This window comes from Dromiciops gliroides, chromosome 2, assembly GCF_019393635.1.
Source record: "Dromiciops gliroides isolate mDroGli1 chromosome 2, mDroGli1.pri, whole genome shotgun sequence".
NCBI classification, from domain to species: Eukaryota; Metazoa; Chordata; class Mammalia; order Microbiotheria; family Microbiotheriidae; genus Dromiciops; species Dromiciops gliroides.
In genome coordinates, this window is record NC_057862.1 from 600,620,001 (window position 1) to 600,633,381 (window position 13,381).

Sequence of the window (13,381 nt, forward strand, 5' to 3'; positions counted from 1 at the left end):
AAAGCAAGATTTGAATGTTTAAAGTCTACCAAACAAGGGATTTTTAAAAATCCTCCATTTTAGCCTGTGAGAAATTACTCATTCTAAAACAGCCTTGTGTACAAGAGGAAAAAAAAAAAAATATATATATATATACACATGTTTGTTTCTATGTGTGTATGAGTTATTTGGTGAACAGTTTGATAACCTCCTTGCTGGTCCTTATTCTTGTTTCTAAGAGCAAAAATGGCTTGGCATTTTAACATTTGCATGGCCCTTGGGAATTAAAGCTGGCAGAAGCCAGGAGTATTGCCAGATGGGACAGGCATGCACTGACAGTGAGTAGAGACAATAGGTGGGGGGAGGAGCAGATGGATGGGCTGAGGAGGGGAGGAAGGAAAGGAGAGCACAAGAGAGGAGGGGTGATGGAAGCTTAATAGAAAAGATAGCTGTAACCTCGGTACTAAGAAAAAAACTAGATACTTCTCTTCCTCGGATAAGAAGACAGACTACAAAGGCTATTGTGACAACCTGTTTTCTTTTAAATTAGTTAGCAAAGGTAATTGGAATTTAGGAGAGGAAATGCTATGAATTTGACTTGCTTTGCCAAATTATGAACAATACCTAGCATGATGCTTTTTTCATGGTGTCAGGTTTGTGAGAGGTTATGTGTGGAACAGAATTTAAAGTTATATTAATTTTTGAGACACTGGAATCTAAATATGGATGACAGACAACAGTGGCTCTGTTTCCAGCATTTGTGGATCTGAATATCAAAACACACTTGTTTCTGTCATACCTGGTTGATAGCTTAAAAAAAAAAGTAAGGTTTCCTAACCTTTTTCCCCATACTTGCTTTCATTCTCTAAATGTTATATTGTCCCGTGAGTCTGCTATTCATCTTTCACTTCTGACTTTCAATATAGGCTCATTTCTAGAATACCATTTTCTAGTGTTCCTTTCCCTCAGATTTTTTTTTTTAAAGTAGTGGGGCATGGCTGTTGACCCTGGCTTAGGTCCAGTCCAAAGCCCTCAGTGAAATGAGTTTCTCAGCAGCTTCCATCAACAATCCTGCACATCACCCAAGCAGCCATGGAATTGGACACAGCTGACAGCTTTTGCCTGGAAAGGGCTTAAGGGCTGAGCCAGCATGGAAATCAGTTTGTTTCTTAACACCCTGATATTAATAATCCTTCCAGGTCAACACAGAAGCAGTTGTCAGGGGTTTCAGCTTTTTCCAAGTGAAACCAAGATTGTAGAGAGACATAGTCAATGGTCTACAAGTGTCACTGAACTTAGTAAAAAATATTGCAAAATCCAACTAATCAGACATTCAGAATCCTATCCAAATGTAACCTTGAGAAATAACAATTTCTAACCTAGTGGTTCACCCACTAGGAATGTGCAGGTGAAATTTAGTTGGTCTCCTTTATTTGGTTTTACACAACAAATGCTTTTATTTGGTTATATACAACAACAATCTTTCCAACAAATGCTTTTTATTCCACCTGTCCTCTCCCTTCCTCTTACACTTTTTTCATGTGTTTGATTGACCTTTCTAACCTTTAGTTTTGTAGTCTTGGAAAGTAAATGCCAATATTCTTGGAAGTTTTGAGGGTAGAATCAATGCTGAAGTAAAACCAGTTACTCAAAACATTTCTGATTGCTTCCTGGTCTGTTTATACCCACTCTTCCTTCCTTCCTTCCTTCCTTCCTTCCTTCCTTCCTTCCTTCCTTCCTTCCTTCCTTCCTTCCTTCCTTCCTTCCCCCCCCCCCCCCCCGCCCCACACCTCCTTGGAGAACCTCTGGTTCCAATATGAGGAACTCCTAAAAGCAAGAGAAGTGACTGCTTGGCTACCCATCTGAGCAGCCTAATGAGGTGGGGTTACTTTGGGGACCCTGTGAAAACAGTCTCCTGAAATTCCAAGGAGAAACAGAGCTTGCAGACAGTACTTTGGAAAGTCATTTGTGTTTTGGGAGTTTGAGTAATGCTGATGAAGCATAAATAGCAGGACATCCAAGCTGTGGTGAGAAGCTTTTCTTTCTTTTTTCTTTTTCCATTGACTCTGCAAAATTGAGGTATCCTAAAAGGATGATAGTCAGATTATGTTTAGGGTCAAAACAGAAAGGATTTGAGGGAGAGAGCTAAGAGTTGTATAGAGAGTTTCTAGTTTTCAATATGAGCAGTTGAACTCAAGTACTAAGAAAATATTATATTGTCATTAACTAGAGAAATGCTAATACATTAGTAAAATAATTAGTTATATTACATTACATATTAATGATATATTGGGTGGTTATGATGAAGTGTCACTGTCTGTGCATATTGTATATGCTACTTTAATTTTTGAAATCAGCTCATCCCATAGCATCTGGGTACATTTACTTACTGAAAGTGCCATTGATTAACAACATAATGTAATATAGTAGACAGAACAGTAATTGGTGGGAGATTCCCTGCTAGCCTACATTATTTAATTTTTACAACAGGAAAAGCATTTGGCTACCACTTCTAAGGGAAAAAGTTCTTTGGCAGTTGGATTACAATGAGTTTAAATGATGCTGGACTAAGTTTTCATACTTTCCTTTTGAACATTCTTTCTCCCATTTCAAAAAATATAGACTACCAAATGCAAAGATGCATTGCCTCACCTTCCCCCCAATAACCTCTTGTCCTTTTACTTCTTTCTTCATTGTTTATAGACTCTGATGATTGTGGTATACAGTGAGAATGTCATTAGTTTTAAGACTTCAATTTCCTCATTTGTAAAATGAGGACTTTGCCCAAATGATCTGCTAAGGTTCCTTCCCACTCTAAATCATATCAGTTTCATGCTTTGTTATTGAAATCTTTTCCTGTCTTTTTCTGTTAATTTGATGACAAAGGTTTGGATCTAGTATTTATACGTGTCTCTGGGTAATAGCATCTCATTGTATAGAGTACTTAGGTGAGAGTTCATGGACTCTACTGGACTTGTGGATGTCTAGTCAAAATCTAAGGAAGTAAGTGGTCTGAAAATGTATAAACTATCAGTCTTCCTCCCTCTCTCCCTCCTCTCCGTCCGTCCTTCCTTTCTTCTCTCTCTCTCTCTCTCTCTCTCTCTCTCTCTCTCTCTCTCTCTCTCTCTCTCTCTCCCCCTCTCCCTCTCTCCCCCACTCCCTTCCTTCCTTTCTTCTATTTATGTTTTTTTTCTTTCAAAAAAGGTGGCCAGTTGCCATTGACAAATTTATCAAAGCATTAAATTACTGCTTGTATTTGAAATGACTGGCTAGAAGTGACTTAAAACTACTTCAGATATGTATGCAAGTGTTGAAAAATGTAGCTGGGTATTGATAGGGATGTTTTTTCAGCCCATCAAATTAGTTTTGAACAGCTATTTTGATAATTTAGTTGATCTTTTAGAAAAGAGCTTAAAGAAATGTTATTTTAGTTTCATATCTTTCCCCCATAGAGTTCATGTTGTAATGCTTTTTTGTGTTATCAAGACTTCATTTTTTTGTGTCACTGAGATCTTAAAAAAAGACTCATACAAATGACTTTAGCAAAGATCAAATCCAGTTACTAAAATAAATCACTTTTGAAGACTATAAGCCCTCACCTTGGTTCCTACTGCTTTTTGTTAATCCTTTTATAGGTTTTATAGGGTGCTCCAATCTTGGCTATAAGCTTACTTAAGCTTTCTGACAAAAAAAAAAAAGATAAAAATAAGTTCACAAGTGAGATTTACTGGTAAATTCATGGGCAAGATTGAGACTTCAATAATATGGGTATCTACCTTTATCCAATCATCATCTCTCAAAATTGAAAAGCCTACCAGAGTATAGTTAAAGGCAGGTAATGCCTCAATACTTTGAAAGGTTTCATCAGTGTGGGTGCTCCCTGTGGTTCACAACCCTCCCACCTTAGCCGAAAGTCTTCATGAAGAGCTAACTGTGGCCAAAAAAACCTAATCACCTGCTGATTAACCTTCTGCTGCTGCTGAGTCATAGATTTTAAGAGGAAATGATGTATTTGGGGGTAGGGGTATATATGAAACATAGACGAAATTTATTCACAAAATGAAATAAAGTTTAAAAATAAGGTCTATGTGCAAAGATTGCTAGCACAGTGACACCAAAACAGTATATGTCATATAGCCAACACAATAGGGATTTGAGAAAAATTGTCCACTTTCAACTGGTTGTGTTAATGGTGTTACAGGGATAACAAAAAAAAAAATCAGGACATTCCTTTTCCCCCCCCCCAATCTCCTTTGTTAAAGAGATGTAAAGAAAAAAAATCAGTTGACATATAATATTGAGTGTTGTGGTTATTTCTATTTTTGCCTTGCCCAGTGTAAGTTCTATGAGAACAGGGACTATGATTTAAATTTTCTATCTACTCTAGCAATCAGTATAGTGCCATCTATACGCAATAGCTCTATATAGAAATTTCTTTAATGAATCCCCTTTTTGTTTTGTGTTTTTTTTTTTTTTGCAGGCAATAGGGGGTTAAGTGACTTGCCCAGGGTCACACAGCTAGTAAGTGTCAAGTGTCTGAGGCCAGATTTGAACTCAGGTACTCCTGAATCCAGGGCCGGTGCTTTAACCACTGCGCCATCTAGCTGCCCCCTGTTTTGTGGTTTTTAAAAACTGAAAAACTTCTATAGGTGATCCCCCCAGCCCTAGAGAAAATAGGGAATTCATAGAGTAATTTCAGGACTTCTCCAGGAAATATAGAATAATTTTAAAGATCTGAGAAAGCTATAGTTAGAGTAGTAAGTCACTTAGGTTTGGGGGTAGGGAGCAATATCTCCAGACCAATTAAAAATGACTTTCAGGGGCAGCTAGGTGGCGCAGTGGATAAAGCACCGGCCCTGGAGTCAGGAAGACCTGAGTTCAATTCCGGCCTCAGATACTTAACACTTACTAGCTGTGTGACCCTGGGCAAGTCACTTAACCCCAATTGCCTTACCGAAAAAAAAAAAACCACCAACCAACCAAACAAACAAACAAACAAATGACTTTCAATTCATCATTGCTTTTAGTTAATCTATGGGTATCCATTGAGAAATCCACTTGTATTCTTCAGCTGATTCGGTATCTTTTCCAAAGGCACTGAATGAAGGATGCTTAATAAATATTTGTTGATGAGCACCATGTTGGACACTATCATTTTGCTGTGAGAAATAGAAGGAAGTATGACATACAACCTACTACTTGCAAGCATTTTAGTCTTCTATAGGAGAGAAAAGATTAATACCCTTGGAACAATTACGCAATAAAACAATAGTAATTAATATGTCATACAACAGAAATCTCAGTTGAATTTGAATGCCAACTGTGTGACCATCAATAAGAATTCATACTTGGTTTTTAGGGTTTAGAGAAGGGAAAGGTGAGAAGGAATAGAGATCACAGGACTTATAACTGATACAGATTTTATAGGTTCTCTGGTCTAGTTCCCTCATTTTAGAGATGAGAAAACTGAGGTGCCATGTAGTAATTTGCTCAAGGTCACTCAGCTAATACATGTAGTGGAGCTGAGATTTTAATCTCGATCTTTTTCAAACCCACCCTTTCAGCTATACCAATCTGAGTAATTACCCTGTTGAAAAAGGATTTCCAAAGATCTCTTATGTCTTTGTGAGGAACTAGTTGTTTTCAGCATTCATGTACATACACATTCTTATGAAAATTAAACTAAAAAAAGCAACAACTGTGGTGTGTGTGTGTGTGTGTGTGTGTGTGTGTGTAGCACAATGGAAAGAGTATTGGATTGAGTCAGTTCAAATCCTATTTTCAAATCCTCTTTAGGTTTACTAAATGTGTCACCCTAGGCAAGTCACTTAATTTCAGTTTGTTCATCTTTAAAAGGGGCATATTAATAGCACCTGTTTCACAGGGTTGTTGTATAGATCACATGAGGTGACATGGAAAGTACTTTGCCACCTTAAAAAATGATAATTATTATTATTGTGTGTGTATGTCTTAGCCAGGTTTCTCTTCTCTACACTTTAGAGGCCAAAGTGAGTCCAAGGAATGGAGATAAGATTTCTTGCGTCTAGGCCAGTTAATTGATGGGATTAAGCCACACCTATTTGAATTCCCTATTGTCCCTCAGGGTCTCTCCCATTAACACCCTGAAGTCATCACAGTAGACCGAATTTTAATAGGGACTACTTGGGCTTGGAAGATTGTCAGGTTAGTGAAAACGTTCCTCTTAGGCCAGAGTAGGTAATGTAGGGTTTCTGAACTCTGCTTGGGGCCATGTACTCTCTTAGAGACAATATGGTGCTGGGGAGTTTTCTGCTTGTGTTAACTGCCATGTGGTCAATATTCTTTACTAATATTTAATATACTTTAACAATAAATACTTATCGCCTAAATGGGTGCAATAGCCATTAATTTATAAGTAGCAATTTTTTAATAAACCCAATCTGGCCCTTACACACACAGAAACATACTTAAATAAGAGTTTTTTAATGTTATGAAATACTATGGACTTCACTAGTTGAAGTGACTTCTTTCCATTGCAAAGAAAAACAAAATACTGATATGCCTCTGTGAGGAAGGTTGGTCTTTGCCCTTTTATTGGAGAGCACCCTCTCTATAAGTGTCTAAAGTAGCTAAGAAAATCCCTCCCCATCCAATTATCATTATAAAGTTGGAAGCCCTCACTTTGGTCCCTAGAGCATGCCAATTACTCAGTTGAATTCTGTCTGGCCTTTTGGTGAATGTAACTTAATATAAAATGCCTGTGTTTCTAGAGTTGCTCCAGCCTTGACCTTTTAGCAAGTACAATAAATCCTTTCAGAGAACTAATCTTCAGTAAATACTTGTTTTACTAACTCTTGCTCTTTGTGGTCTCAAAACCTCCAGGGCCTTTGTGACTGGGTACCTTTATTTTCAAAGGCTGAAACCTAAAATGAGTTGACCAAATGTAACAATCACTTAGGTTTGGATAGTTAATTAGTGCCTGGCAGCTGCAGGATAAAGTCTTGGAATACAGTTGTCAAATTTCCAATTGACTTTTCTTTGAAGTCCATTCCTTAGTCTTCTTATTTTCATTGGTTCTTGGAATATGACTATGGCCATGCCACTCTTAACTTGCCCATCTCATCAGATCTTAGAGGCTAAGCAGGGTTGAGCCTGGTTAATACTTGGATGGGAGATTGCTTGGGAATACTAAGTGCTTTTTTTTGGGGGGGGGGCGGTACAGCTAGATGGAAGAGTGGATAGACTTCTAAGCCTGGAGTCATTCATCATCTCTGCACAGCCTTCTGGTGATGAGCCTTGTCTGATGAGGATGGCTGGTCCTCAGGTAGCAGACATAAGAATTTATGGCGAGGTTCATGCAGACTTTCCCCAGCTTGATAGGCCCTTTGGTTGTTTCATTCTTTTGGCATAGCCTTCCAAAACTCAGGTCATAATGGAGCTTCATGGAGTCAGACTTGAGTGGAGTTCAAATCCATTTCAGAGTTCAAATCTGGCTTTTAGATGCTTACTCACTGTGCAAATCCTGTGCAAAGTCATTTAAGCTTGTTTGCCTCAATTCCTCATCTGTAAAATGAGCTGGAGAAGGCATGGCAAAGCACTCCAGTATCTTTGCAAAGAAAACTCCAAATGGGATCATGACGAATGAACAACAACAAAATTGTTGGAATAAGCTACAAGTAGATAGACTAAGTGTTTTCAAGCTCTCTCTGTCCATCCAGACCTAGTTTTCATATCAGACATTTAACACATCAAATTCTCTCCCTTTCCATACTCAGCAATTGAAGTTTGTGTTTATTATTGTCATCCTCCCAGCCCCAATAGCTTCTCTTCCATTCACCTCCTTCTGATTTAGAAGAAGACATTTTTAATCAAGAAATAGGCATTTTAACTTACTGTGCTGTGCTTTAAAAAAAATACTGTCCTGGGTGGATGAATTCCCTTTATGTACTCATCAGTCTAGTAAGAGTGGCCATCTTGGTCTCCTTCAAGACCTTCTCTCCTATCTCTGTGTTTTTGTGCATTCTTTCATCACCTTTATTTCTTAGAATAAGTTTGCTTCAAAGTGTAAGAACACCTCCAATTTGAGGCCTAGCCTGATCTTCCCAGCTGCTAGTGCCCCCTCCCCTCATACCTAGTATTTCTTTTTTCTTTCTTTCTTTCTTTCTTTCTTTCTTTCTTTCTTTCTTTCTTTCTTTCTTTCTTTCTTTCTTTCTTTCTTTCTTTCTTTCTTTCTTTCTTTCTTTCTTTCTTTCTTTCTTTCTTTCTTTCCTTCCTTCCTTCCTTCCTTCCTTCCTTCCTTCTTTCTGTCTGTCTGTCTGTCTGTCTTTCTTCCTTCCTTCCTTCCTTCCTTTTGGCAGGGCAATGAGGGTTAAGTGACTTGCCCAAGATCACACAGCTAGTCAGTGTCAAGTGTCTGAGATGAGATTTGAACTCAGGTCCTCCTGATTCCAGGGCCAGTGCCTTATCCACTGTGCCACCTAGCTGTCCTATAGTATTTATTTTCAATATAGGCTATTATATACTTACATGTATAAACATTATCTCTTCTTATCATAATGTAAGCTCCTTAATGGCAGAGACAATTTCATGTTTGTCTTTATATCCCAAGAACCTACCTAGCACCACTTTCTGGCATCTAATATGTGCTTAGTGCTTACTGATGCCATTCAGTAAATGCCAAAAGAGAAGCTGTCCTCTTTTCTGGTTCCCTTTCCTTGCTTTGTGGAGATCAAGTTATTGCCATAATGGTACATGGGAAAAGAGGGGGTCTCCTGGGTTCCTACTAGGTCTAATTCTGTGATCCTAGGGGGCTCTGTAAGGTGAGATGGAACTATAATGATAATATTGAGAAAGCTTGGGTTCATTGACCCCTATTTAGTGATTAGCATTACTTGCTGGGTCTCCTTGGATACAGGATAATTACTGAACACTAAACAGCTGGTATCTACAGAATTCCAATTTGAATGGAATGCTATTCAATAGCAACAAGTCCTAGCTGTGCTCATGGCACATCTATGAAATGACAGGATTAGACTACCCAGTGAAGACTAAGGTTCCTTCCAGTTATAACATTCTAACATGGTGACTTCTGGAAGGTGAATGGAGGGATACAGTGAACAAGAAAAAAGTGGGAAATCTGCAAAATGTAGCTTTATGACCTGCTGCTACCCATTTTAGCCCTCAGCTCACAGAGTACCTCCCTTTCAAGTGGAGCACCTCTTCTTTTTTGTATCCAATCTTGTTCTCCAGGTCTGACACTCATTCATTTTGTATGTATAATATGCCACCTCTGCCCCAGGGTGACTTACATTTTAACAGTTGATAGAGACATCACCCAGTAAATAAGTTCAGTGGGCAAGTAGCTAATCCCAGTGCTTCTGACATGTCATAGAGGAAGGCAGCTGCTGTACCCTGGTAAGATTTAACTGCTGGAAATCTTTATAGCCCCTAATTGTTGGAAGGAAAATATCAAAGAACCATGAAATTATCGAAGTATCTATTCGAAGGGGAAATCATTTCTCTACCTTATGAACAATGAAAATAAGGCACTCAATTTTGAAATCTATTGTACACTTGTATTCACTTAAATAACAATCATTGTTATTCCTCCCCCATCTTTTTTGGTTTTTGTCTTAATGTGATTTTATCTTTGTAGGGAGCTCCCAGGTGAAGAAACTCTTTCTACCAGAGCAGATCAGTCACTGTTCTACAGTTTGCAGTTGTATACAGTTGCCTGGGGGCCCTAGGTTAGAGGGGTAAACCCCTATTCACACATTTACCATTTGTTAAAGGTAGGATTTGAACTGAGGTTTTTCTGAACCTGGGATAGTTCCCCTCCCTTCCCCCCCATCCTCTATGCTATTCTGCCTATCCATTCCATTTTTACATTAGAAAAAAAATAGAGCTTCTTTTCTTTTCATTGATATAGTGATATAGTGAGTCAAATTTTCCTGGCAGAAAATTAGACATGTTAGGACAGGCACAAAGTTTTCTCAGGCCATTAAGTCATAATTGAATGCATTGGCAATTTATTCTAGCAGTGATTTATCTTTGTGCTTGATTCAACTTTCTTCTCCCCCTTTCCTGATGGTGTGTATGTATAGGCACATGCACAAAGACACCCCCCCCCCTGCCAGTTTTGGTCTTAAAGAGTTAAGAGTAATTGATAAACTGTTATCTCTGTGCAATCTACTATATGTAATTTTCAATGCTTACCAATAGTAATTGCCAAAAAAAAGTGAAAATTAAAGGAAAACCTACAGGATCCTTCATCAGAGCTGACTGAAACAGCTGCCTCAATGTGAAAAGCAAAGTAATATGGCTCTTGGTAGTTTTATACAGTTCTGTACTCAAGATAAGTAGGCATCAGATCACTGGTTAACTATTACAATGCACTGACTGTTTTTTTGAGCCCTGTATTTTTGATATTTCTCCATGTGGGTTAGTGAAGTTTGTCATCTGTAATAGCTAGTGCCATTCTAAACAAAAATCTGCTGATGCAAGTAACAAAATAAATATTACCTTTAGCCTATCTGTACCCAACAATTCCCCCATTGATGCATCAACACTTCGTGGCACTTCTGAAAGAAGAGATGAAGGCAGAAGATGGTGAAAGGGGTGAGGAGAAAACATATGCTTGGTCTGTTTGAAAGCCTGTAATTTTTAAAACTGCCTAACAGACATGCTATTTAAATCGATGTCATATGTCTGTGGATATCACAGGGAGAGTTTTCTCGTTTGTTTTTGTTTTGTAAGAACCTATGCCTTAAAAAAAAATCATTATTCTTACTATATAGTTTTGCTGGCTTGCAGAATCAGTTGTAGAGAATTAGAAGCAAAAGGGATCCTAGGGAAGAGAAAATTAAATCCCACTTCTTCCTTTCCCCATTTCTAAAGAGCTAATTCAAGAAGATATTGACGATCAAGTGGTTTGTGACTTGTCGGATGTCACATAGCCAAAACTTCAGTAATAGAGTCAAAACTTGAACTCAGGTCTCTTGACTCGCTGTCCAGTCCTCTTTACATTGCTCCAATCATTTTTTTGTTTTTGTTTTTTTGGGTTTTTCTGCGGGGGCGGGGGTGGTGGTGTGTGTGGGTGAGAGGGGTATATGGGATCACATTAGATCAAAAAGTTATTCATTATATATTTTAATTATTTCTTTAGGTTATTGTTCCAGGTAGATCTCTTAGAGTGTAAATTGCAGAACAGATAACAGTATTCATTAGTAAAGTGTGTTTCTTTATCTGGAGTTCCCCTTGCCAGTGTGTGTGTTTGAGGGGGGATGGTTGGAGGGAATTGTGCTATATACCTTGTAGATCCCAGCGTGACATAGTGGATAGAATTCCTGTACTTGGAGTCAGGAAAACTTGGGTTCTAAACATATCTCTGATACTTGCTAGCTATATGACCATGGGCAAAGTCCTTTTACCTCTTTTTCCTTGTAGCAGCTCTCTAAGTGTAAGCCATAGACAGTTTGTCAACTTCGTGAGTGGAGATAGGTCCCATTCAAAGGGAACTGTAGATCCTTGGCATATTGAGATAGGTACTCTGTCCATCCCAATAAAATTTAAGAAGTTAACTAGATGAATGATTTATTCTGTTTCATTAGTACATTCAATTATTCAATAAATAATTGTTGAGTGCCACACACCTATACTACTTCTATCTTGGGGTGCAAAATAAGTATGAGATAAGGCCTCTCTTTTCAAGGAGGTTATGGTCTAGTCCAGGGCATAGGATGTAGATGAATTAATAGACAATAATACTAGGCAAATATGATAGGTGCTCTAAGTACTAGGAAAATTTAGAAAAGGGAAGAAGAATCCTTTTTTACTGAAACAGCCAGTCATTTTGGTACATTTAATTGATCAATTCAGTAAAAAAAATCCAGTTATAAGGAGGGCTGAGCTCTTAAAGGAGATTATTTTTTCAAAATATGTATCTACAAAGGAATTTTCTATTAGAGAAAATGTAGCCGATTTCTATGTGGAACTTTTAAAATGGCTTCCAAGAAGAGTTTTAGCCCATCGTTGAAGTTTGGGAAAATATAAAAACCACCCTTCCCTGATATTAAGAAACCATCCTGGATTTAACTAGAGTGTTATATAGAATGACTCATTCATTCAACAGCAGTCACCAAACATTTATCAAGCACCTACTATATACCAGATGCTTAAGATAAGAAAGAAAAAAAAAACATCCTGCCTCAAGGAACTTGTATCTATAATGAGATACAATACTTCAATAGATAAGTAATTTGAAAATCATTTGAGAAAAGAGAGAACTGAGAATTTAGGGGATGAGGATAAGCCTCACAGAGGCAGAACTCCCAGAGCTGTCCCTTTTAAAGGAAACTTTAAGTTCTAAGAGGAGGAGTGAGGAAATAGTGTGTTCCAGGCATATTCTAGGCGTGTTCAAATGCCATGGAGGTGGGACATGGAATGATGAGTTTGGGAAATAGCAAATAAACTAGTTTTGCAGGAAGATGGCTGACATGAAGAAGAAAAATCTGAAATAATTCTGGTGAGGTTGGCTGGAGCCAGGCTGCTTGTACTTTAGAGTCAACTGAGCTCTGTGAGTTATGGAGTGACAAGGGACCTTTGTTTTAGAGAGAGTATTCTGGCAATTGTGTTAGAAATTGGTCAGAGCAGGATTTCTTAAACTGAGGACCATGGACCTCGATTTCATGAAGTTGGATGGGGAAAAATATTTTTTACTTTTCACTAATTTCTAACTGAAATGTAGCATTTCTTTAAATAAATTTTTTTAAAGCATTATTCTGAGGAGGGGTCTATAGGCTTCACCAGATTGCTAAAGGTGTCCATGACCAAAAAAAAAAAAAAAAAGGTAAGAAACCCCATATTAGAGATAGTGATTAGAAGCAGATTGGGGCTAAAGATTATAGAAAAGAGATGATGAAGTCTCGATTTAAAGAAGTTGTCTTATCTGTGGAGTTAAAGAAGAAATATGAGAGATGAGAGAAGTAGAATCAACAAGACTTGACAATTGATTGGATATGGAGAGAAGGGAGAATTGAGAGGGAGATGAATCACAGATGACCCTAGATCAGGGCTTCTTAAACTTTTTCCATTGGCCCCTTTTTGCCTGAGAAATTTTCACATGACCCAGGATATATAGTGATATAAAATGAGTATACATAACCTTTTGCTCTTGCCAAATTATTCGCAACCTCCATATTAATTTACGTGATCCCTTATGGGTCCACAGTTTAAGAAGGTAGGCCCTAGATGGTGAATCTTGGTGACTGGGAGGTCACAACAGAAATAGAAAAGTTTGGAGGAAAGGTAGGGTGATGGTAAGGATTATCAGTTCTATTTTTTGGACCTGTTTGAGCTTGAAACTCTTATGGACATCCTAGTGGGGAAATCCAGTACACAGGTATACAAGGAATGCAACTCAGGG

General features: G+C 38.1%; 1 protein-coding gene across 31 annotated transcripts in view; it reads left to right on the forward strand.

Annotated features, from left to right (window-relative positions):
• NRXN1 (neurexin 1) overlaps nt 1–13,381 on the forward strand; it is a 1,484,103-nt gene that overhangs the window by 1,401,193 nt on the left and 69,529 nt on the right. The window lies entirely within an intron of this gene.